General features: G+C 37.9%; 1 protein-coding gene across 11 annotated transcripts in view; it reads left to right on the top strand.

Annotated features, from left to right (window-relative positions):
* ANKS1B (ankyrin repeat and sterile alpha motif domain containing 1B) overlaps positions 1 to 27,699 on the top strand; it is a 1,196,591-nt gene that overhangs the window by 476,454 nt on the left and 692,438 nt on the right. The gene's annotated exons all lie outside the window — the stretch shown is intronic.

The raw sequence follows: 27,699 nt of genomic DNA, 5'->3' as shown, positions 1-27,699 counted from the left end.
GATTCTGTTCTCAGGGATCACTCCTTGTGGGACTTGGCAGACCATAACTGGTGCTGGGGCTCAAACCTGGCTACATCCAAGGCAAGCATTTTACCTGATATACTACCTCTTTAGCCTCTCAATCACATTTCTAGGACAAGTCATATAATTTTTGAGCACTTGAACTCTATATTTTTTCAAACCTACTTATTGCCTTTTCCCCTTTGACTCTCACCTCTACTCATTATAATGCATCTGTGAGGGTCCTACCACTGTCTTCCTCCATTTAATTTGGTGATAGTGCCATTTATTAGGAGAGTTATGTTGTGATTTATTTTTTTCCTCTAAAATTGATAAATATCTTTTCCTCTTCTCAAGATTTGGCATAGATGCGACTCATATCACATCCAAGCTAACTCTTGAAGAGGGAAAAAACATTATTTATCAATTTTCCACTCCAAATTAGGTACTATCCTAGTGATTCATTTATAATCACAACTAACCTAGACAGTCACTCTATAGGACAAGTTATTCTAAACTCCAATCAGATGCAAGTACACAACTGTAAATACTGGCACTAAGAGTCAATCCACTTCTATCTTATGCCAAATCTCATATTGTGCTGCAAATAAGTGTCACTAAATTTTACCCATAGGAACTAGCAGGAACATATGAATTATTTTTCACTTAGGATATTAATGAATTCAGTGTTTAGTTAACTCATTGATATACAAATGAAGAAAGGTTTATAGATTTAGAAACAGTTTCAAAATTTAATGACTGAGATCATTTAAACTTGGTGACGGCCTTGGTGCCCTCGGACATGACATGCTTGGCCAGGTCCCCGGGCAACAGCAGGCGCATGGCTGTCTGGATCTCCTGCGATGTGATGGTTGAGCACTTCTTGTAGTGCGCCAGGTGGACTACCTCCACTACCCAGCCACTGCCACGCTCCAGGTCACTCTCTAGACACTGGGACCGAACTTCACGCATGAGTGAAGCCCCACAGAACCAGATAAAGCAGAACTTTGCGACCTTGGACTCTAGGCTCAAAGAGACCCGGAAACAAGATCCTCTGTCTGCCTCCTCCAATCTCCAGGGATCCAGGGATCAAATTCAGATGTTCCACCCTACCAGAGCCAGATAAATACCTCGCCCACAGACCTCCACTACCTCCACTACCCAGCCACCACCATGCTCCAGGTTGGTTTCCCAAAGTTTAAGTTTAAGAAGAGAACTCCCAGAATGACCACCAGCTGGAAGCTCTTTGCCACTATTGCGGTAACGTGGGAAGATGCTGTTGTTGACAACATTGATGAGAAATTTGATCAACTGGTTCAGCACCTCCGTGACTGTACAAAGAATGCTGAGAATGTGAAAGCCACAAACAGACACCTGTCTGGAAACTTTTGAGCTCATTCACCAACATGGTTTGGCACGAGGCTCTGGCAACCACAAGCTAACATCTGAGCTTGCAAAGCTGTGCCGAGAAGCTATAAAGGAAGACCTCAAAGAGAGAAGAGCAGCAGTGTTGGCCGATGCGGCAGAAACTGGGAAAAGTATTCGCAACTCTCACCTGTTCTTCGCCAACTACAAGACCAAGATGACTGCCCTCCGACGTCCTGATGGATCTATCACATCTTCCAGAAGGGCAATGGAGATGAATTTTCACAACTTCTACTCGGATCTCTTAAACAGCCACATCCTCCTGGCCACATACCAAATTCCGCAGGATGGATATGTTGTTCCCAACGTCCTCCCTTCCGAAATCTGACACACCATTTCGTCAGTAAAGACATGTACAGCACCCAGTCCAGACAAGGTCAGACCCAAACATCTGAAGAATCTGCCACCAGTACTCATCAATACATTGGCTCGGCTCTTCACATGCTACCTGTCTGAATGCAAGGTTCCATCCCAGTGGAAAAGGAGCAGGATCGTTCTGTTTTGCAGGAAGGGAGACATCCATGACATCGGTAACTATCGCCCAACCTGCCTATTGTCTACAAGTTGTTCACTCAAGTCATCCTGAATAGAATAAATAGGTAGAACACTAGACAAAGGACAACCATGCGAGAAAGCCAGGTTCTGAAAAGGATTCAGCACAATCGACCATATCCACACAGTAACCAAGCTCATTGAAGTTTCACGAGAGTTCAAGATGCTGCTCTGTCTAACATTCATCGATTTAAAGAAGACCTTTGATTCTGTTGAGACTGGATTGGTCATCAAAGCTCTAGACAAACAGAGCGAGCGTTCAAACTCAGTACATCAAGATCCTCCTTGAGCTATATTACGGATTCACCACCAGGATTTCACCATTCTACAAGGAAGTGATCATTGACGTAAAGAGAGGGGCTTGGTAGGGTGATACCATTTCACTGAAACTCTTCAGTGCCACCCTTGAGAATGTCATGTGACAACTGGAATGGGAAGGAATGGGAGTGAAGATAGACGATCGGCAACTACACCACCTCCACGTTGCTGATGACAGCATTCTAATAACATCAAACATTAGCCAAGCGGCACAAAACTGGCTGACTTCAACCGCAAGTGTGGAAAGGTTGGACTGAAGCTGAATCTCAGCAAAAACAATGTTCATGAAAAACAAACTAGCCCCTGATGTTCCATTTGCTCTCAACAAAATTAACATCTCCGAATGTAGCAGCTATGCCTACCTGGGTTGAGAACTCAACATAAGAAATAACTTGGCACCAGAACTGCACAGGAGGAAGAGAGCATCGTGGAACGCCTTCAAGAGTGTAGAAGAAGTGGTTAAGAAGATGAAGAAACCTCCCACTCTGGGCACATCTTTTTGACTCCACCGTTCTTCCTGCACTAACATACACTTCAGAGACCTGGGCCCTGTGAAAACAGGATGAGAACACTATTCAGGTATCCCAAAGAGGAATCAAAAGAGATATGCTTGGAGTATGTTTCACTCAAGTGAGAGAAGGAATCCGGAGTTCTGACCTCCTTTGATGGTCAAGAATCAGGGACGCTCTCTCATTTGCCAAGGCATCAAAAATCAGATGGGCCGGACATGTAATGTGATTCAAAGACTACTGCTGGACTAGAGCTGTTATTGACTGGATTCCACGGGATGTCAAAAAACCACGTGGCCGCCCACCACGTACGAGATGGTCAGAGTTCTTCGTCAAAACCCTTAAAGAATGGTTTGAGACTCTTCCTGTTCCTGGAGCAAGCAGATACCATTGGGCTACACTAGCACATAACAGGGACAAATGGAGACATTACTGGAGCCTGCTCGAGCAAATCGAAGATCAAAGGGATGACAAGTGATACAAGTGAGATAATTATAGGGCAATCTAAGCAGTTTGAATGTAAACCATGTCAATCCTTCATTTTTTAGAAATGCTATTCAGTTTAATTTTTACCATTTTATTGTATCTTTTAATTTCTTCTTTTCAATTTTCTGAGTATTCATAGTTCAGATGTGCCCACAGGGAAGGAAGATTTTAGCCAGTATTTTGGCAAATGTCTTACAAATAACTTAGCAAAATAAGGTTAAAATATCAGCTAAATTTTATTCGAGTGCTTGATAAAGAATACCTGATCATCCTATGAAATAAATTCTTCTGAATTTTTGCTTCATATCAAGGAAAGATTCTGCACTTATTCTGTTGTATATTCTGTTGACTATTTTTGATGTTTACCTACCTAATTAATTGCACTAAAACATCTTTATTGTTTAAAATATACCTTTTTTTGTACTATTTACTTTTTTAGTGATAAATTGATGGCTGGCAAATACCTTAATAAATGCTCAGGGAAAAGATGTTTTCTAAGCTATTGTTTCTATAATTGTGATTTTTTTTAAGATCATAACTGAGGGGCTGAAGAGATAGTGCAGGTAGTACTGCAGGTAGCTTGCCTTGCCCATGACTCACCTTGTTTTGATCCCTGGCGCTAAATGTGGATATCAGTATCACCAGGAGTGATGCCTGAGCACAAAGCCCAGAATAAGCCCTGAGCACAGCCAGGAGTGGCCACCAAAAAAACAAAAAGATTATAACTAAATTAAATATAAATAAATAAGTAAATATTTTTTCATTTCTTTTATAACGGCCTTTTAGTAATTATGGAGAAAAGGCAGCCTGATGCAGTAAGAAATATGTATATGGCTTTGAAATATTGAGAAAGCTGTATTCTAAAACTAGCTTGGAAAGTTACAGAATATCATTTCAGAATTCTCAGTTTCTTCATCTGTAAATGATGTCTAAATATGTAGAATTTTTGTGTTTACATTCAGAAGTATATGTAGGGTGCCTGATATAGCATGTGTTTTGTAAGAGCTATTATTAAAGAAATTATGTAAATTCAGAATTAGAAAGCAGAAATCAAACTGTACCTTTCGTTTGTAAAAATATTTTTCATTTGTAGTCATTTATATGTGCTTTATGTTTTGATTGCCAGAACATAACTTCTATAAATCATTACATAAATATTTCCAGCTGCTCTTACACTGAAACTTGAAAAATAAGAGAAAATACATAAATTAACTATAGCAGGAATCAAACAGATGAAGTCACTACAGACCCTGTAGACATCAAGAGGATAAAAAAGAAATTTTACAAGTCATTCTAGGTATATATATTTGACAACTTAGTTCCTAGAAGTTGATTCTTCTTAAAACACAAACTGTCACAAATGTATCCAATATGGAAAAGATAATGTAGAAAGTCATATAACTATTAAGAAAATTGAATTCATGATTTAATATTTTTTCACAAAGAAATTTGCACTGGGGAAATAGCTCAAAGGGGTGGAGCACATACCTGGCATGTGTGAGACGATGTTTGATCCTAGGGTTATTTTTCCACTGTTACTCCCACCACTAACAACCCAAGCACTGCCTGCCCTTTACAAGCAACATCAGATGTACCCTAAAGTCCCCTAAATATACTGGGTGTAGCCTGAATGGATCCATTCCCAACAGAACTGAGCACTGACCCATCCACCTACACATCAAGGTTGTGTATCACTGGGAGTGACCCGTAGACCCCAGGGCCCCTGAACTCTGCTTGGGCACCCTCTCTCAGAAAGAAATCTCCAGGTCCTGCTTTTGCTGAAGAATTATTGAAACATTTAAAAAAGGATTAATTCCAATGCTCAACAATAGTTTCTTAAAACAGAATAGCTAGTTTTTTGCCCAGTAACTTTTATGAAGCTAATGTTCCCTTAATACCAAAATCAGACAATACAAATAAACTCTCCCTGCAACACAAAACATGCACACGAAAGGATAAACTACTGCGCAATATTGCTCATAAATATAGACAAAAAAACTTAATAAAATATTAATAATATAATTTGGCAACAAATAAAGAATTATAGACCTTGACCAAGTGCCTTTTATTTCAGGAACTATTTTAATTTTAATATTTTTAAAATGTAGGCTTAAAATTTACAGGAAAAATCCTCATGTCCATATTAACTGAAGCTGATAAAGCAGGTAACAAAATTCAATACCTATTCATGATTTTAAGGAACTCAAAGGAAATAGAAGAGATTACTTAAGTGATTAAGATTTTCTTCAGAAATCTATAGATGATATTATACTTAATGATACCAATGTGAATGCTTGCCTGCTAAGATTGAGAACAAGGTAAAGATATCTACCAATTTTATTCAGCATTATTGCTGGAGGTGTTGGCTCTACAATAATGAGAGAGAGAGGATTAGAAGGAAAACATATATATGATATGAAAAAATATTCATCAATTCTTATTGTAATTAGGAAAGCATGAATCAAAAGCAATTAAATAATACCTCACACCTGTGAGGGTGTCCTGTTTTTTAAAAAGCTAGAAAGAAGTGTTAATGAGAGTGTGGAGAAGTAAAGTATGCTTGTATACAGTTAGTGGTACTTAAAATGATGAAGCCTTTATGTAAAACAGTATGGAGGTTTCTCAAAAATTAAAAATTTCATGGTAACACAACCATTTTCTTAGCTACAGTACTAAAAAGCACGTGATATGTTTAGCAAAGAGAAAGATATAAATCAATGGATGGAACTGAATAAAGAATCTAGAAACAGGCTCACATAAATATGCCCAACAAATATTTGACAAAGAATCACTAGTACTTCAATGGAGGGAAGTTGGTCTTTCAATACGTGGTTCAGGAGTTACTGGATATTAAATGAATCTTGGCACAAGTATAATACCTTATATAAACATTAGTTGAAAGATAATTGACTCATAGGTAAAATATAAACTCAATATGAAACGATAAGAAAACAACTTACAGATAATATTAGGGATCTACACCTAGACAAATAATTCTGATACTGGACATCAAAAACATAATCCATGAGAGGAAACATGGATTAAATATGCTTCAGAATTTAAATACATTTGCTTTATGAAAAAAAAACTATAAAAGATAAGCACAGACCCAGGAAAATGCGTGTAAAGAACTAGCATGTAAAACCAATTAAAAAAAAGTGCTTGAAGCTAAACAATCCAATTACAAAAGTGGACAAGATATAAAGAGATATTTCACTGCAAAGGATATACAGATGGCAAATAAGACAGGAAAAAATTAAGAAACAATGCTATGTGAGCAAACACCTTTAGTAGACTGGCTAAAAAATATCAAATCAATATTAAATACTGGCAAGGATAGAGAGAAACTTATACATTGCTGGTGGGGATTAAAAAAAGGTACAGAAACTTTGAGAAGCAGATTGGAAGTTTCTTAGGACACTCAACAGTACTAAAGAAATAAAAATTGATGCAAGGAAATGAAAGCACAATCTCTACTCATAGATTAGGAGGATTAATATCATTAAAATGACTCCCCCAAGCATTGTACAGTCCAATAAGATACTCATGTTATTTTTCAAAGAAATATTTCAAATACTCCTAAAACTCATAGTGAACAATAACTATCCCCCCCATCCTCTAATTGTTAAAACAGTCCTTGGGAAAATGAACAGTGGAGGCATCCATCACAAGGTGTCTTTTTCCCAACTTCAAACTGTATACTACAAAATAGTAGTAATAAAAACAGCATGGTACTGGAATAAAAACAGACCATTAGAGTAGAATAGAGTTAAATATCTTGAGACAGACCCTCAAGTAAAAGATCAGTTAATATTTGATAAAGGAAAATAATATGAAGTGGAGCAAAGAAACTTTCTTCAAAAGGTGATGCTGGAAAACTGGTCAGCTATTTGCAAAAAAATAAAACAAAAAACTCAGACCCCTCTATTGCATGCACAATAATCAAATCAAAGTGGACCTCAATATCAGACCTGAATCCATAAGACATAGAACGAAACATAGGCAGAACTCTTCATGACACTGAAGCTAAAAACATTTTCAGGGGCTGGAGCAATAGCACAGCGGGTAGGGCGTTTGCCTTGCATGCGGTTGACCTGGGTTCGAATCCCAGCATCCCATATGGTCCCCTGAGCACCACCAGGAGTAATTCCTGAGTGTAGAACCAGGGGTAACCCCTGTGCATCACTGGGCGTGACCCAAAAAGCAAAAAAAATTTAAAAAAAAATAATAATAATAAAAATAAATAAATAAAAACATTTTCATGGAGTTTGAACACCACTGACCAACAAGTGGCAGCAAAGATAAATGGCATTACATTAAACTAAGAATCTTCTGCACCTCAGAGGAAATGAAAACCAGGATGCAATGACAGTTCACGGAATAAGAAAAATTATTAACCCAATATACCAATCTGATAAGGGGTTAACATCAAAGATATATAAAACACTGGTAGAACTTTATAATAAAAAACATCAAACCCTACTAAAAAATGGGAGAAAAAGGTGAACAGAACATTCTTCAAAGAAGAAATATAAATGGCTGAAAGGCACATGAGAAAGTGCTCTATGACACAAATCATCAGGGAGATGCAAATCAAAACAATGTGGTATCATCTCACACCACAGAGACTGGGACACATCCAGAAGAGCAACTAGTGCTAGAGTAGATGCAGAGAGAAAGGGACTCTCACTCACTGCTGGGGGAATGCTGATTGGTCCAGCCTTTCTGAAAAACAATATGGACATTTCTTAAAAAAGCTAGAAATTGAGCTTCTATGCAACCAATCAATACCACTCTTGGGAATATAGCCTAGGGGGCTCAAAAGTCAATGCAAGAAAGCCATCTGCACTTCTGTGTTCATTCACAATAGCCAGAATCTGGAAACAATCCAAGTGCTTTTGATATTCTGCAAATGAGTGAAAACATTCTATGCCTGTCCCTCTCCCTCTGACATTTCACCAAACTGGGGAAAAAAAAAAAACAACACTAAGATATATCTACACAATGAATACCACGCAGCCATTAGGAAAACAAAATCAAGAATTTTGCTTATACGTAACTTGACATAGAGGATATCATGATTAGTGAAATGACAGGAAGAGGGGGACATGAATAATTGCATTTATTTGCAGGATATTAAGGAAAAAAAACCATAGTAGAACTGTAGCACTTTCGTCCCATTGTTCATCAATTTGCTCAAGCAGGCACGAGTAACATATCCATTGTGAGACTTGTTACTGTTTTTGGCATATAGAATATGCCACAGGTAGCTTGCCAGGCTCTGCCGTGCGGGCAGGATACTCTCTGTAGCTTGCTGGGCTCTCTGAGCGGGAGGGAGGAATCGAACCCAGGTCGGTCGCTCTATAGCTCTATAGCTCCAGTCCCCCCCCAAAAAAAAACCCCATAGTATAAGAATAATAACCAAAGACAGTTAGAAATGAAGTCCAGGAAGGCTGGTTCATGGTAGGAAGCTTGCCATAGTGAGGGGGTAGTGCAGTTAGGACAGAGAAAGGACCAGTATGACAATGATAGTGGAAGTGGTCACTCTGGATAAGAACTTAGTGCTGAAAAGAGGTAAAGTGAGACACATGATAACCTTTCAATAACAGAATTGCAAACCACAGTACCAGAGAGATTAAGAGAATGAGAGAGAGAGAGAGAGAGAGAGAGGAAAAAGTACAAAGGTGTCTGCCATAGAGGCAGCCTGCAGTGGGGTGGGGGTGGGGAAAAGGGCAGGAAGGAAACAGCACATTTGTGGTGGGAAATGTACACTGGTGAAGCAATGGGTGTTGGAACATTGTATGACTGAAACCCAATCATGGACAAATTTGTAACTGTGCATCTCACGGTGATTCAGTTTAAAAAATTAAAAATTAAAAATGCTAAAGCAACTTTGGAAAACAGATTGGAAGTTTCTTAAAACACTCAACAGTACCAAACCACTCAACATTTGCCCTCCTGGGAATGGATCCCAGTTAAGTGAAAACTTATGTTCACCCAAAAACCTGTATGTGAACATATATAGCAGGATTATTCAAGATAGCTGAGCTGGAAACAGCCCAGATGTCCTCCAATGGGTGAATCGTTAAACAAACTGAGAAACAGCCATACCATTGAATACTACCCAACATTAAAAGGAACAAACTTTGGTATGCACAACAACTTGAATAAATATCTGGAGAGTTATGTTGAGTGAGAAAAGCCAATTCAAAAAGTTTACATACTATATAATTTTAGGCTGGAGCTATAGCACAGCGGTTGGGCGTTCCCCTTTCACTCGGCCAACCCGAGTTTGATTCCTCCGCCCCTCTTGGAGAGCCCGGCAAGCTACCAAGAGTATCTCACCCACATGGCAGAGCCTGGCAAGCTACATGAGCATATTGGATATGCCAAAAACAGTAACAATAAGTCTCTCAATGAGAGATGTTACTGATGCCCGCTCGAACAAATCAATGAGCAACGGGATGACAGTGACAGTGACTATATAATTTTATATATATTAGTGTGTGTATATGTGTGTGGGACCCGGGGCTGGATCTCTAAGCCTACTCAGATTGGAACTGGACGTCCTCCATTCAGATCCCCCATTTTTCAGTAGCTTGGCAGCCACACCCACAACCTGTGTAATTCCATCAACGGCAAAGATCCAGAGACTATAAAACAAGCATTCTCAGCCACACGACCTCTTATTGCCTAGTCCTCCCTCTCAGAGAAACTGGCAAGTACTGAGAGTATCCTGCCTGCACAGCAGAGCCTGGCAAGCTCTCCGTGGAATATTCAATATGCCAAATACTGTAACAATGACGGGTCTCATACCCATGACCCTGAAAGAGCCTCCAATGCGTCACTGCTGTGAAGAATGAGTAAAGAGAGGCTGCTAAAATCTCAGAGCTAGGACAAATGGAGACGTTACTGGCACCCACTTAAGCAAATCGATGATCAATGGATGACAGTGATATAGTGATACAGTGATGTGTGTATATGTATATGTACATATTTTTACATTTATATATTATAGTTTACATACGATAGCACAGCGGGTAGGGCATTTGCCTTGCATGCGGCTGACCCGGGTTCGATTCCTCCATCCCTCTCGGAGAGCCCAGCAAGCTACAGAGAGTATCCCGCCCATATGGCAGAGCCTGGCAAGCTACCCGTGACATATTTGATATGCCAAAAACAGTAACAACAAGTCTCACAATGGAGACATTACTGGTGCCCGCTCGAGCAAGTCAATGAAAAGTGAGATGATAGTGCTATAGCGCTACATACTATATAATTATATATGCATACATGTATACGTGTATACATGTATACATTTTGTCATATATATTATTGGTATGACAAAATTCTAAAAATAGAGAATTTACTAGTGGTTGGCAGGTCTTAGAGTGGAAATGCGGGGACAAAGGAGATGTAGGTAGGTATGGCTATAAAAAGATAAACTGGGATATTTATAGGGTAGAAATGTGTTTCTTTGTTGTGTCCATGTCAATATTCTGGGTGTGAAGTCATATTATAGCTTTATAAGAGTTATCATTGAGGAAAACAAGGAAAAATGCATGTGAGTTTTCTCTGTTTTTTGTTTGCTGGGAAGCTGCACCTGGTCTTATTCAGGGTCACTCCTGGCTGTGCTTGCAAGCCATATAGGGTGTTAGCGATCACACCCAGGGCTCCTGCTTGCACACATGTGTTGTAGCCCCTTTTATCTACCTTTCCAAATCATCTGCATTGTTTCATACAACTGCAAGTGGATCTACAGTGATTTCAAAATCAAAAATTTAGTCAAAAAATTAAGTTGTAGAAAAATATCAGTATGCACTTTTATTCATAAAATGTCTTTCTTTCACCCACACAGTGATATGAACTTCCTATTTTGGTTTCTCAGAGCATAACTTCTTTAATCCTTTGCATAATTACTTCCTGCTGTGCTTAAACTGGAATAAATCATTTCAGATTACTTTTTAAAAGAAACTAAATGTAGGAAATAAAGCTGCTCATATTTTTAATTTTGGACACATTTGAATTTGACATGAGCATCTTTAAAATATTAATGCAGACATGTTGCAAATGTCTAATTCAAAAATATTTTTGCAAATAGACATGCTTGTTTTAATGCTGAGAAAAGCTGCTCTGAAAGCAATATCCCGGCTGGCAGGTCAACATGTGCACCAGTTTCTCACCACAGAACTGCGTCCAAAAATGCTGAACACTTTCTTCAAAAACTAGAGGGTAAATCTAGACTTTACATACTATCTTCTGGATGTACACGGTATCTTCCTAATTAGGCTTGACTAACTTGTGTGATGAAGCCTAATTCTTGTGAAGAAACATAGGTTACAGATCTTCCATTTTAAAACTTCATATTTGATTAAATATTTATGGCACAGCGGGTAGGGCATTTGCCTTGCACACTGGCCAACCTGGGTTAGATTCCTCCGCCCCTCTCAGAGAGCCCGGCAAGGTTCCAAAAATATCTTGCCCGCATGGCAGAGCCTGGCAAGCTACCTGTGGCGTATTTAATATGCCAAAAACAGTAACAACAAGTCTCACAATGGAGACATTACTGGTGCCCGCTCAAGCAAATCGATGAGCAATGGGATGACAGTGACAGTATTGTCACAAAATAGTCACAAAATACTATTTCAAAGTGATAAAAGTGATGTGAAATAGTAAAGTTATGCAAACAGTTTTACAATTTGTCTGTAGCAGGTTTGATGGCGATTTACCACAATTAAGCCAATTGATTTGGCACCTTTTTACCTCTGTGCAACTAGGTCAGTCTCAAAGAATAAGACACATGATGCTGTAGCATGTCCAGGTTGCAATCTAGCCTCTACAGCACCCCCCCACAAAAGGATAAACCGGCCATTTATTGAACAGAATTTCTGTCCCCAATCCTGGCTCCCTATCTTCAGACACATAAGCCCTTTTTTTTTGTTTTGTTTTGCTTTTTTGCTTTTTGCTTTTTGGGTCATGCCCAGCGATGCTCAGGAGTTACTCCTGGTTTTACACTCAGGAATTACTCCTGGCGGTGCTTGGGGGACCATATGGAATGCTGGGGATTGAACTGGGGTCGGCTACATGCAAGGCAAAAGCCCTACCTGCTGCACTATCGCTATGGCCCCACATGAGCCATTTTTAAAGTTGACAATAGACACATCAAAATTTAACAGGTACTTTAAGAACAGAGCCTGGGATATTTACATTGCCAATCTGCTGGCAACTTTAAAGTATAGGGTAAAATCATGGTTATTTCCTATTCTATTCATACCTGAATATCTAATCTAACCAATACTTGTTTTACTCTTGCCTGAGCTCAACTTTAATGCCCTCATGTTTAAATTAGCTAAACTTGTTTTACCAGAGGAGCCTGGGAAGGGCAGCTATCTTGCTCTTGGAATTTAGGTTATAGGGTCAATTTCCCACATATAGGAGTTAATAATTCATAACCAAACTGTCTATAAAATAAAATTAATTAAAAAGATACAAACAGAAAATAAAGATTTAATTTTTTTTGCCTTTTAAGAAAGCACCCAGTAACTGAATGAATCCCACATCAGAATTTGATTATGTTTGTTCCTAATACTAGCCTATTTGTATTTTATTCAACAGTATTTGAAATAATAATTTTTCTCTTACAAAATAAATGCTGTCAAAGTATTGAAAAATAGGAAAATAGCTTTTTAAAAAAGTTTTCATAAGATTATTCATATTAATTGATTACATTCAATGTATCAACACCAATCCCACCACTATTACACCTTCCCACCACTATTTTTTAAAATTTTTTATTTTTTAAATAAATTTAAAAAATTTGTACCATTTATTTATACCACTATTATACCATCATTATCACCATGAGAAAAGTCACAAAGCTTTCAGTCATACAATGATCAAACACCCATCCCTTCACCAGTGCACATGTTTTACCACCAAGAACCCCAGTGTACCCCCATCCCACCCCACCCCCGCCTGTGTGGCTGATGATTTTCACTTTAATCTCTCTTTACTTTGATTACATTCAATATTTCAACAGAAAACTTGCTATTATTATTTGGCATTTCCCCCTAACAATCAGTCCTGCCAAAAAGGCATCATTTGATAATATGTTTTCCATTGCTGAGAATGAAGAACATAAGAGCTGTTGCGGCCTTGTGAGTTTGGATTTCTGGTATTTAGGAATTAAGTCCAGAGGAATTTCTGCCAGAAGTTGCATCACTGCAAGCTTGTACCTCTGTTTAGAGGGTTCTAAAAGATGGCGGTCACTACACCGCTGCTGAAAAAAACGGCCGAGAGAGAAAATCCTTTCCCCTCCTGGGGCAGAATGAGGCCATAGATTAGTTCACAGTCTAGAGGCATTTCTGCAAGAAGCCGCTGGGTGCCAAAAGTAGTTAGTGGGCCTACGGGATCATGAACAGAGGAGCCGTTCGTGTGTCCCCCACCACTATTATACCTTTCCACCACCATTATTTTGAATTTTCCACCACTGTTCAAACCTGCCTGCCACAGACAGAATCTAGATAATTTATTATCCATTGCTTATTATGAATATCATGGAAGGTTGCAGCCATGCACTTCTGGAATTCTAAATATGTAAATGATTGGCATCTAGAGACTTTAACTTAGGGAGCTGATCCATTTTGAGATTCATTTGTGAGTCTCTGAGTCAAGACTGGTGGTGCACTTAAATATGACCTGGAGGCAATTGTAAGCATGACAGCCAGTTCCCTTGTACCCGGGTTTTTATTCTGAAAGTTTGTGGCGCCTCCAAGGATTCATCTGGAGTGGGTGGAGAGAAGACACCCACTCCATCTGAGGAGCCCCGGTGAGATCTGCTTGGCTCGGGGTCTGGAGAGATCTCTGGTTAGCTGCTACTTTCTGAATTCACTGCTGCATCTGAAAATAGCTTATTAATACGAAGATGGGAAACTCAAGGACTTTTGGTTTCTTGCCTTTACCTATAACTTCTTGTTGGCTTCTTTCTTGCTTTATCTACTGTGTGAATTATGAGGGGAAAATATGCAATCAAAGTGAAATTCTGTGGATCTATGTTTTAATTGAACTTTCCCTTTTATCATTAAGGAATGTACAAATCTCAACTTCGTTGAAATTGAAAACATATACTAGCTACTTTTAATACCAATGTTATAGGTTTAAATGATATTATAAATCTCAAATTCCTGGAAGAGTGTCTATTCCTTCTGAGTACTCAATATTTACTCAGATCTTCTTTAATTCCCTTGTGGTGATCATATATTTTTTTTTCTGTGTTTGGCTAAAGCAGACAAGCAGTACTTTGCTAACTCAAAGATGTTCTACATATTTATATAGATCTTAGTCATATTAATATCACTCATGAAAAAATTATATTTATTCATCCTTTAGTCGTTTGGACTTCCTGAAATTCCTTCTCTACTGTTTTTTAAATACGATTAGCTCTGGGGCTTTAACATTTGCTAAAACACTTGGGTTGTGAATGGACTCAATACCCAGCACCACATATCACCAAGAGGGATTCCTGAGTACGGAGCACGACCAGGAGGGGTCCCTGAGTACAGAGCACGACCAGGAGGGGTCCCTGAGTACAGAGCACGACCAGGAGGGGTCCCTGAGTACGGAGCACCACTAGGAGGGGTCCCTGAGTACGGAGCACCACCAGGAGGGGTCCCTGAGTACGGAGCGAGGAGTAAACCCCAAGAACAGCTATAAGTGGCCCCCCAAAACAAATAAAAAATATAAAACAAAAATTTGAGTAAGACAGAGAAATATGAGAATTCTAACTCAAGATGGCGAATTTTGGACTATTGTGTACATCCTCTCAGTCTCCGTCATTTGATGAAAATGATAATATAAAGATAAAAGCGGGGCTGGAGCGATAGCATATTGGGTTTGCCTTGCACGCGGCCGACCCGGGTTCGAATCCCAGCATCCCATATGGTCCCCTGAGCACCGCCAGGGGTGATTCCTGAGTGCATGAGCCAGGAAGTGACCCCTGTGCATCGCCAGGTGAGACCCCCAAAAAAAAGCAAAAAAAAAAAAAAGATAAAATCAAGAATAAATCTATAGGAGTGGTGAAAGCAGGAATTGGGCACATTTGAGAATATCTTACTTGTTTGCTTTGTTTTTTTTAATTCTTAAATTTATTTGTTTATTTTTGGGCCATATCGGTGATGCTCAGGGGTTACTCCTGCTCTACACTCAAGAATCACTCCAGGTGGTGCTCAGGACACCCTAAGAGATGCCTGCGGTTGAACCTGGGTCAGCTACCTGCAAGACAAACGCCCTGCCAACTAGGGTCCATGTTTTTTGTTTTGTTTTTTTGATTAATTTGTCCCATACCCTTCTGTGCTTCAGGGCTTAATCCTGGCTTTTTGCACAGGGATAACTCTGGGCGGTGCTTAGGGGTCCAGATGCAGTTCTGGGAACCAAACTGTGTTGCTTCATGCAAGACAATTTTGGCTTGCAATTTGAAAGGATATCTGAAAGAAAAAACAACAAATGGTATTGGATTTGGACATGAATTTGCAAATAATGGAAGAACTGCAGCTTCCTATACATGGAGCAAATGACTGTGTTATTTACCCACCAGACAATAATAACCATGTAAATAACTAAACTAAGTGAAGATCTGCTGAAGCTCTAAAATTGTGGAAGGAGAGAGAAATGGGACTGTCCTAGGTAATAAAAAAAATTGGTTTATAGGAAAACGAGGCATTTGAAGAAAATTAATGAGCAAAAAGAAGAACCATCAACAAAGTAAATGACCTTTGAGAAAGGCAGACTCAATGCAAGAAAAAAAAATTGTAATTAGAAGCCTCAGAAAGATTTAAGAGGTTATTCAGTTCATAAAATTAAGAACAGGCTATTAAAGGTGGAATACATGGAAATAAAAATTGTTAGAACTAAAAATAATATCTTCATAACTAAAGTCATAGTTTACTGCCACAAAATTTAATACCTTATCTTATTTGTATCATTGGAGCTTAGAAACAGTGCATGACATGTGACTAATGGTCAGTAGTATTTTTCTGGACAAATTAAGGGTAAGTATTTTAGAACAGGGCTTAAACTTTTCCCACTCTCTCTATACTCAATAAATTTTTACATGACCCCAGGTATATAGTTGTATAAAATAAGTATACCAAGCAACATTTACTAATAAAAAATCATAAGGAAATTCAATTTTGAAAAAATTTTAAGATTATCCACGATTCCCACATTCAATTCCCACTGTTGTCACCCATTGTTTAGAAAGCTAAACTTTAGAGTACCAACTGTAGAATGCTCAGAACATAAAATGAAGGAATAATAAAAGATCTTTCAATACTTGGAGCTCTACAAGTAATAGAAGAAGCTGCAACAGAAGTTAGTACAGTGTGTTCTTAGGTCAGAAAAAAATTAGGAGATCAATGGGAACCTTGTAGACTCCAAACTATGTAACCTAGGACCTGAGAAATGGTTTTGTGGCAATGACACCTTCTGTGCCATTGTGAGGCCCTGAGCTTGACCTCTGGTGCTGCTCAAATGCTCAGAGCACGATCCCGGCAACTGTGCTGCAGAGTGTGTGATCTCTGGAGCATCGCATCCAGATTGTTCAAGCCCTTGCAGCTTAAATGTGCAACCCCTGGTGAGCACCATGACCAAAGTTGTGCAAACACTACAAGCCACAAGTATGATCCTCAATGATCAGGTATGAGCAACACAGCAGCCTCTAGCTAGCACTATATCCAGAAGATGTGGAAAGCACAGCTAAAAGAGTTTGAATCCTCATGCGCATGTGTGCAAACATGACAAGTAAAAATGTACTAGCCCCAATAAGCAACATGTGGCCGAGGATGTGAGCACTCCACTCATGTTTACAACCTCCAACATGCACCACAATCATGTGTGATCCTTGGTCATGGTAATGGCAAAAGGAAGGGGGTTTAGGAAATCATCTATATAAATAAATAAAACCAAATGTAACCTCCCCTTTATAGAATGTGCTCAATGTGGCATTGCAAATTGCTGAAGAAATTATGTTTTGGGGATAGAAGGCAGGCCCATTTGGGAGAGAAAAATTTAGAATTAAAAAATTTTTACTGTAGTTTTGATTTGCATCTTCCTGATGACTAGTGATGTGGATCATTTTTTCATGTGCCTTTTGGCCATTTGTATTTCTTTTTTGAGGAAACTTCTGTTCAATTCTTCTCCCCATTTTTTGATGGGGTTGAAGGTTTTTTCTTATACAATTCTACTGGTGTCTTGTATATCCTGGATATTAATCCCTTATCAGGGGGTATTGGGTAAATATTCTTTGCCACCCTGTGGGCTCTTTCTGTATTTTGGTCACTGTTTCTTTTGAACTGCAGAAGCTTTTTAGTTTGATGTAGTCCCATTTGTTTATGTTTACTTCCAATTGCATGGTCAGTGCTGTTTCATCCTTAAAGATGCTTTTAGCTTCAATGTCATGGAGAGTTCTGCCTACATTTTTCCCTATGTACCTTATAGATTCATATCTGATATTGAGATCTTTAATCCACTTTGATCTGACTTTCATCATCACACATCACAGAAACTGGCACACATTCAAAAGAAATAAAGTAACCAGTGCTGGCGTGGATGTGGGGAAAAAGGGACACTCTTTCACTATTGGTGGGAATGCCGACTGGTCCAGCCTTTCTGGAAAACAATATGGACAGTCCTTCAAAAACTAGAAATTGAGCTTCTTTATGACCCTGCAATAACACTTCTTGGAATATATTACGAGGATGCAAAAAAAGTACAGTAGAAATGACATCTGTACCTATATGCTCATTGCAGCACTGTTCACAATAGCCAAATTCTGGAAACAACCCGAGTGCCCTAGGACAGATGACTGGTTAAAGAAACTTTGGTACATCTACACAATAGAATACTATGCAGCTGTTAGGAGAGATGAAGTCATGAAATTTGCTAATAAATAGATAGACATGGAGAGTATTATGTTATGTGAAATGAGTCAGAAAGAGAGGGACAGACAGAAGGATTGCACTCATTTGTGGAGTAAAGAATAACATCACATGAGGCTGACACCCAGGGACAGTAGATACAAGGGCCAGGAGGATTGCCCCATAGCTGGAAGCCTGCTTCATGAGCAGAGGGGAGAAGGCAGATGGAGTCGAGAAGAGATCACTAAGAAAATTATGGCTGGAGGAATCAGTTGGGATGGGAGATGTGTGTCGAAAGTAGATAATGCACCAAACATGATGACCTCTCAGTGTCTGTGTTGCAAGCCATAATGCCCAAAAGTAGAGAGAGAGTATGGGGAATATTGTCTGCCATGGAGGCAAGGGGGAGGGTGGGAAAGGGGGGGATACCCGGGATATTGGTGGTGGGGAATGTGCACTGGTGGAGGGATGGGTGTTTGATCATTGTGTGATTGTAACCCAAACATGAAAGCTTGTAACTATCTCACAGTGATTCAATAAAATTTTAAAAAATATTTTAACTGTAGACCATGGACACACAATACACCAGCTTGATTAAAGTTCTGAAAGAAAATATTACTAATCTGACTTTCTATATTACTCTACCACTTCATCCCCAGACGTTAAGAAATCTTCTAACCTAATTATTACAATCTTGACAGAGCTTTGCTTTCATATCATGTTGATACAATTTATCAATAGATGAGTATCTAGAAGCTCTGTCATGCTGACATTCAGTCATCTTCTCAGGGAACTAATTTTGAGCCTTGGTTTTGCTTGGATAATTTAATATCGCCATTGACTTTTACTAACACTACTTTTTCTTTGCACTGACACTACAGTCTCCCTCTAGTCCTGTTTGACATTTTATTAGGAAGGTTGATGGGGTCCTTTCATAATTAAATTAAGGAATTTAAATGATTTAAAATCCACTTAAATCCAAGTAAGTGGGTTTTTAAATGACTATTAGCTTTTAAAATTGAAAATAACAGAGGAGGAAACATCCAAGAGAACATTTTATGCTTTACATTCCAATCCAGAGGAAATTTGGAGATAAATGTACATATTACCCAATTTCATCCTAGGTAGGAATTATGTATTAAATCACATTTGTCTGGAGGGCAGAAAATATGTGAAATTCTTTTTTTTTTTTTTTTGGCTTTTTGAGTCACACTGGAAATGCACGGGGATTTGCACTCAGGAATCACCCCTGGCAGTGCTCAGGGAACCATATGGGATGCTGGGAATCGAACCCAGGTAGGCTATTGCTCCAGCCCCAAATGTGTGAAATTCTTAGCATTACCTCTGGATATGTTTTATTTTGATTTTCTTTTTACACATAGAAATATATTATTTGTAGTTGTTTCTTTTAATTTTTTAATTGGTCGAGGTACTATAATTTATAATACTGTTAATGATGGTTTCATACATATATTACTATGATATTAGGGTGTGACTGATGAAGAGAATCCAAAATAAGAGTAGGAAGTACACGTCGTCTAGCACATAACAGCAGTAAATTGATGCCATAGACACTTTAAGGTTATAACTAAGAAGGTGCTGACTTCAGAGATATCAGATGGTTAAAGTGCTAATAGCCTCCAGTCTCAGAAGGAGTCATGAGCTTGGACGTTAACCCTCTTGGGTCTGAAATTCTTAATGAATTTTATCTCTGAATTGATTTTTGTAAATGAAGTCTGTGGGAATATAGACCATCTGTCAGGCTTGGTGCTTTGGTTCCTTGTTAACCTGACCTCCTACCTCCCACCTTATAAGGTGGCACTGTTGACTACTTGCCTCCTGAATTCTATTGCTCCAGGTCATCCCAGCACCTGCTTTGTAGCTGTGGGATGCGGAGACTAGAGGGGATTAAGTTCAGATTCATATGCAAAGTTGCAGGGCAGAGCTCCTGCGCAGTTGTGAGGGTCTGCTCTCAGCCTGATTCCTGTGTCCAATGGGTGAGATGTTAAATAGTAAATAAAACCATCTCCAACAAATCTAGAGACACCATGGAAGAAATAAAAAATTCTCCTTGATTTATTTTATAATTAAATCACCTTGAGATAAAGTTACAAAGCTTTCATTTTTGAGTTTCAGTCATACAATGGTCAAACACTCATCCATCCACCAGTGCACATTATTCACCACCAATATCCTCAGTATTACCCCCCACTTTTCATCCCTCCCCCTGCTTCTATAGCACACAATTTCCCCCATGCTCTCTCTCTACCTTTGGGCATTATGGTTTGCAATATAGATATTGACAGGCTGTCATAATTTTGGAGCAAGGAACCTCAGATTTTCCTGTTATACTGGGTCCAGCAGTTCCACTCATATTCATTTACATGTCCATTTAATTTAGGTTCCTCAAAGAATTTCCATAATCACTCACTTGCAGGCATCACCAACTTTGTCTGTAAAGATCAAAGTAATGAAATAGCATAGTATTTGTGGCTTATTAGGTTTTTGTTGTAACTGAACAACTCCACTGTTGCGATCTGAAATCAGACATATTAAGTATGGAATTAAATAGCAAAGCTATATTATAATAAAAATTTGTGATGCTGGAATTTGAGTTTCGTACAATTTTTATCTTTCACTAATATTTTTCTTTTTTAACCATGAAAAGTATAAAAACTATTCTAAACTCACCAACTTTAAAAATGTACTTATAAACCCTGTTTGTCTGTCTCCTGTTAAATAAATATGTGTGGGGCGGCTCCTTTGTAAAGGAGGGAGATAACAGTGCTGAACTACAGGGGAGAGAGAAGTTAAGAGACATTATCGCAGTGACTGTATGTACAACTCAACTTGCATAGTAAAACATGGAAATCCCATTTGCAATTTCAGTTAACTTGTGAAAATGGTTTCTTTGATTTACTGCATGGTTTAGCAGGAATTAAAATCTATGAAAAATAGAATGTGTTAAAATTTAAATTTAAGCAAATATTCCAAGAGAATCCTCTCTTATTTCTCATTTAATACCTATTGGATCTCTATTCTTTTCTCCCAGTACTTTTTATTTAATTTCTCCTTAAGGATCTTTAAATTCTGCCTCTGTCCTTTGCATTTTGAGGTGCCATTCCTTTGTCTCTAGATTTGCACACCTGATCATTCTAATCCAAGCCATCTTTCTAGTTATGTGAACTCGAGGGAATAATTTAACCTCTTAGGGCCTCATGCTAGTTAGGGTAAGTAGTTCTGGGTGCTTACAGGTACCGTAGACAAACCCCAAATCTCAATGGCTTGGTCTAGGGAAGTTACTTCAACTTCTCATCAGTCTAAGGCAGGATCAGTGACCCTTTGTCTAGCAACAACAGCATCCTCTGAGTGTGAGAAGGTGGAAAAAAACTCACTTCTACGTACTTGGTCAGACTGTCCCAGTCTAAATGCAGAAGCAGCTGGGACATAAAAGGGATCCTATGCTTACGGTTTTGTTCAACATTAAAGGATGTCTAACATGATCCCTTAGAATAGGAATGAGAAAATGGTTTTTTGTGAAGGAACATGAATAAACATTCTAGTCATTACGCATATTATGATCTGTCATAACTTCCCAACTCTGTGAAAAGTCATAAAAGTAAACAAATGGGCATAACTATGTTCCAATCAAATTTTATTTTCAAACAAGGAGGTAAAACATAGGTTGGCTATAGGTCATAGTTTGCTGGTTTCTAACTTAGAGCAAGACTAATATGTTATGATTATCATATTTTTGAAACATAGATTACTTAGCTCACACAATATCACTTATTCTGGCTAAAAATAACCAATAGTCGGGGTTAATATCCAAGATATATAAGACACTGGCAGAGCTTTGCAAGAAAAAAAATTGAACCCCATCAAAAAATGGTGAGAAGAAATGAACAGAAATTTCCTCAAAGAAGAAATACAAATGGCCAAATGACCCAAGAAAAAAAAACTTTGCATCACTAACTCTAGGGAAATATAAATTAAAACAAAAATGAGATATCATCTCACACCACAGAGATTGGCACACATCGAAAAGAATAAGAGCAACCAATGCTGGCCTGGATGCAAGGAGAAAGAGACTCTTCATCATTAGTGTGAATGCTGACTGGTCCAACCTCTTTGGAAAACAATATGGGCATTTCCTAAAAAGCTAGAAATTGAGCTGAGTGAAATGAGTCAGAAGAAGAATAGATATAGAATGATTGGACTCATTTGTTGGATATTTAAAAAAACCCGAAATCAAAGATCAAAGATCAATAGGACAACAAGTGATACAAGTGAAAAAAATATATTCTGAGACCTATAAAAAATGTATGTGATATTCTGGAATTCTAAAATTTTAAATAATTGCGGTCCAGAGACAGCTCTGCAGTGAGCTGCTCTGTTTCATGTGCTTAAATGGCTGTTAATGTGCTTACATGGCACTCAGAAGCAGCTCATGGGTGTGACAACCAGGACCCGGGAAGTATGGAGAGATAAGGGGTGGCCCATCCGAGCTCCTTTGGGCCTGGAGTTTTCAGTCACTGGCCCGCATACCTGAGTTTTTCAGGGGATTCATTCTCTTGCATGGGGAGCTCTGGACGAGCCTCAGGTAATTGGCCATGAGGGTGGCTTCAGTTGGGTTCTGGAGGTTTGTGGCTGCTGGGGTTCATTTGGAGCAGGAGAAGGGGCAGTGGCAGCTATGGTCTGAAATAAGCAAGGTACAACGTCCAGAGACATCTCTATAGCGTGCTGCTCTGTTCAGGGATTCATCTCTCTCTCTCTCTCTCTCTCTCTCTCTCTCTCTCTCTCTCTCTCTCTCTCTCTCTCTCTCTCTCTTCCTTCCTCCCTCCCTTCTTTTCTTTCTTTCTTTCTTTCTTTCTTTCTTTCTTTCTTTCTTTCTTTCTTTCTTTCTTTCTTTCTTTCTTTCTTTCTTTCTTTCTTTCTTTCTTTCTTTCTTTCTTTCTTTCTTTCTTTCTTTCTTCCTATCTTTCTTTCTCTTTCTTTCTTTCTTTCTTTCTTTCTTTCTTTCTTTCTTTCTTTCTTTCTTTCTTTCTTTCTTTCTTTCTTTCTTCCTTCCTTCCTTCTTTCTTTCTTCCTTTCTTTCTCTCCCTTCCTTCCTTCCTTCCTTCCTTCCTTCCTTCCTTCCTTCCTTCCTTCCTTCCTTCCTTCCTTCCTTCCTTCCTTCCTTCCTTCCTTCCTTCCTTTCTTTCTTTCTTTCTCTCTCTCTCTTTCTTTATTTCTTCTCTCTTTCTCTCTTTCTTTCTTTCTTTTTTCTTTTTTTCTTTCCTTTTCCTTTGGTATCATGATTTATAATACTGTTAATAATAGGGTTCCATGCATGCAGTGTTCTAACATCACACTCTCCACCAAACTGTCCCCTTCCCTCCATCACCATTGTCCCATTTCACCACCACCACCACCACTTCACATCACAACTGCTAGTCCCCCACTATGGTAAAATCAGTTCTATAGTCTCAGGTACTCAGGTTCTGGTGTCTTTTTTAATTTATTTCCTTACTATATTATTTTTGTATACCCCACATTTAAAGAGAGGTCATTATGCATCTGTTCCTCTCCTTCTGGCTAATTTCACTTACATGTTACTGTCCAGAGACATCCACATAGCTTCAAATTATATGATTTCTTCCTTTTTATAGCCAAGTAGTATTCCATTGTGTATATATACTATAGCTTATTAGTCCAGCCATCTGTTCTTAGACCATTGGGTTGTGCCCTGATTTGGGATAGTTGAATAGTGTTACAATGAACATAGGAGTGCAAATGTCTTTTCTGAATAGAGTTTTTGGGTCCTTGGGATAGATGCTGAGAAGTTGAAGTTCTGGGCCAGATGGAAGTTCAATTCCTAGGATTTACAGAAGTATCCATATTTTCCTAAAAGGTTGAACCAATTGGCATTCCACCAGGAGTGAATGAGGGTCCCCTTTTCCCTCACATTCATAACAACACTAGTTATTTTTGTTCTTTGTGATGTGTTCCAGTCTCAGTGGTGCTTTTTTATTATCTTGATTTGCATTTCCCTGATAGGTGATACAGAGCAATTTTTCATAAATATAGTGGCCACTTGTATGTCTTCTTTGACAAAGTTTCTGTTTATTTGTTCTATTTTTTTTGGAGTTGATTGGCTTTTTTCTTGTTCTGCAAGTTTTGCAAGTAAATTAGATATTAACCCTTTGTCACATAAGTGGTGAGCAAATATTTTCTTTCAGTCTGTTGGGTTTCTTCTCATTCTGGTCTTTTTTTTTTTGTAGTGCATAAGCTTCTTAGTTTGATGTCCCATTTGTTTATCTTTTCTTTTATTTGCTTGACCAGTGGCAATAAATGATAACCCTAGTTTCAGTGTCATTAAATAGTCTGTGTATGGTTTCTCTAGTATGATTTATGGATTCATGTATAATATTAAGCTCTCTAATCCATTTTGAACTGACTTTTCTGCATGGTACTAAAATGGCATCTGAGTTCATTCTTTCACTTGTGATCAATCAATTTTTCCAACTTCATTTGTTAAATAAACTCTCCTTGTTCTATTTCATACAATGCACCTGTATCAAAGATTAAAATTCGTATACCTGACGATTTGTCTCTGGACTTTTAATCCCATTGGTCTGAGCATCTATACTTCAGACACACACATTCTTGATTAATATAGTTTTACAGGATAATTTAAAATTTAGGAAGGAAGTCTTTCATAATTTTTCTTAGAATTACTTTGACCATTTTCTTTGACTATTTTACTCCATATGAATGTCAATAGAAATTGTTCTATGTTTTTCAAAAGACTGTCACTGTCACTATCATTCCGTTGCTCATCGATTTGCTGGAGCAGGCACCAGTAACATCTCCATTGTGCAATTTGTTGTTACTGTTTTTGGCATGTTGAATACGTCATGGGTAGCTTGCCAAGCTCTGCCATGCAGGCAAGATACTCTCAGTAGCTTCCCGGACTGTCCAAGAGGGACGGAGGAATCAAATCTGGGTCGGTGGCGTGCAAGGCAGATGCCCTACCACTGTGCTATTGCTCCAGACATTATGAGTTATTTTGTAGGAATTGTATTGAATCATATGGTACTTTGGTTGTCATTTTAACAATATGTATCCTTCCAAGAAGTGGATCTCTCAACAAGTAAATGTGGTGAGATGAGCATGGCATTTAGAGATCTTTATGATTTGAACTCTGCAATGTCCATATCTCACATCTTGAATCAACACTCCCTTCATCTACTGTCCACTACAACCATACCGAGCCATTTTCAGGTTGCAATTTCATTATCCCCCATTCTCTTATGTCAGCCTCCCACCCTTTTAACGTCTCTGTTTCATCAAGATTCAATTCAAAAATTAATCATCTCTTATGGAAATGTTTTATCCATTCCCTTCAGTAGAGATCTACCTTTTTGATTTTTTTTATCAAAAAAAATTTTCCCAGCCCTTAATTCTGTACTATATTTTATTGATGCATAATCCTTGGATTTTTAAAATTTCTTTCTACGTATACCATCTCTACTCCTACATTAAGTCTATAATCATTTAGAAAATGGGACATTGTCTTGTCTGTACTCATCACAGTGCTTATCATAGTAGTTCTAATTTAATATATACTCAGGAAATATTTTTAGGATGAATCAATGCAGTAAAATAGTTTAACTTATATTATAACTTATGTTATAATAAATTATATATTTAATATAATTAGAACTTTGGGTAGTCAGGTTTTACTAGCATGCATTTAGAAAATAGTTTGAAGTAAAATAATCATACATATGATTTAATATATCTATATAAATGTGGATATATGTATATATATGGGTATGTATATAAATATATGGGCTGGAGCAATAGCACAGAGGTTGGGCATTCGCCTTTCATGTGGCCAACCCGAATTAGATTCCTTTTCCCCTCTCAGAGAGCCCGGCAAGCTACCGAGAGTATCGAGCCTGAGAGGCAGAGCCTGGCAAGCTACCCGTGCGTATTGGATATGCCAAAAACAATGTCTTTCAATGAGAGACATTACTAGTGCTCGCTCGAACAAATCGCTGAACAACGGGATGACAGTGATAATATAAATATATACATATCCATAGGTTTGACCTTTAGAGAGTTTATGAGAAGTAACATAAAACTTGGTTAATTGGCTACATACAGATTTAGTCCTCTGCCAAATTAAGTAATTTGGCCCATTGTCTATATACAGACATTATATAATTTGAACCATTGCCTAAAAAAAAAAACATGATGAAACAAAACTAAGTTGATGGATATCCATTAGAATCAACAGCTATTTCAATTAGACTCAATGGCTCCAGTGACTTTTAATTGTTCTGTTGTAGTCTAATGCAAAGAATATTTAATGTGAAGCTGAGATTCAGTAGCTCCAAGGACAGACATTTCATGAGAAAAAAAAAAAACCCACATTAAACTTCAATCTTTTATACTATAATAGCAACAGAGTGTTCTGTGGGTACTAATTTGAATTCTGTTATTAAGTTGATGTGTCATAATTATAAATGACTTGAACTTGCCTCAGTAATAATATTTATATCTTTTTACCACTTTCATAAAAATATTTCACTTATGTAGGAACATAGAAAATTGTGATAGTTTTCATACTTCATGTAAAAAACATTAAAATACCAACTTTTCAATAGAATCTTAGTTTATATAAAAAGTGATAGCAACTTAAAAATACATGATGAATGGGAGAAACAGCAGCTCAAACACTTTGAAAGAAAAGAATCTCTAGAGGATAGTGATTAAATTAGTAAACATTAGAGAACAATGGAAATATCATTAAGCCAAAAAGCACTTCATTTATTTATTTTGTACCTGTGCCATATTTGACTATACTCAGGGCTTACTCCTGGCTCTGTGCTCAGGAGTCACTGGGTGGACATGCATATTGGGATCTGCTCCATGCTAGATAGTCTTACATGCTGTACTGAAACTCTGGCCCCTGATATTTGTTGTGTTTTAAAGAAAGTATAAGTTTTATTATAAAGAAATTACACTTAATATTTTGTTATCATAATTTTATATTTTAGCAATTTAAATACAAAGAATAAAAAGTAAAGAACTCAGTTTCTTATGAAATGTACAGAGTCTAAGAGCTAAAAGACACAATTTTTCTGAATGTTACTAACTGTGCTAAGCCGGAAAAAAAATGTGAATATAATTAAAAACATGGGAAAAACCCAGGAAACTGCAATAGGGAACAGTCCATTAATGACAAAGGATATTACATGTACTATAATTTCATGTACTGTTATTTAATGATTTTTAACTTTTATGTCTAAATGAACCTTTCTTGAAATTTGGGGATTAATTAAAATCCTTAAAAAGGAAAAATCAAAGTTCACTACAAATACCAAGTAGCTTTCTGAATCCTATAAAATGGTTCATAAAACTTTACTTAATTCTGGTAATAAAATTTCAGCATATGGTACTTGGGGACAATATATAATGCCACAATTTCTTGAATTATATAAGAA

This window comes from Sorex araneus, chromosome 10 (assembly GCF_027595985.1).
Source record: "Sorex araneus isolate mSorAra2 chromosome 10, mSorAra2.pri, whole genome shotgun sequence".
In the NCBI taxonomy this organism is placed as follows: Eukaryota; Metazoa; Chordata; class Mammalia; order Eulipotyphla; family Soricidae; genus Sorex; species Sorex araneus.
Note: the sequence above shows the minus strand (reverse complement) of the source record. Positions and strands in the feature narration are given on the sequence as shown.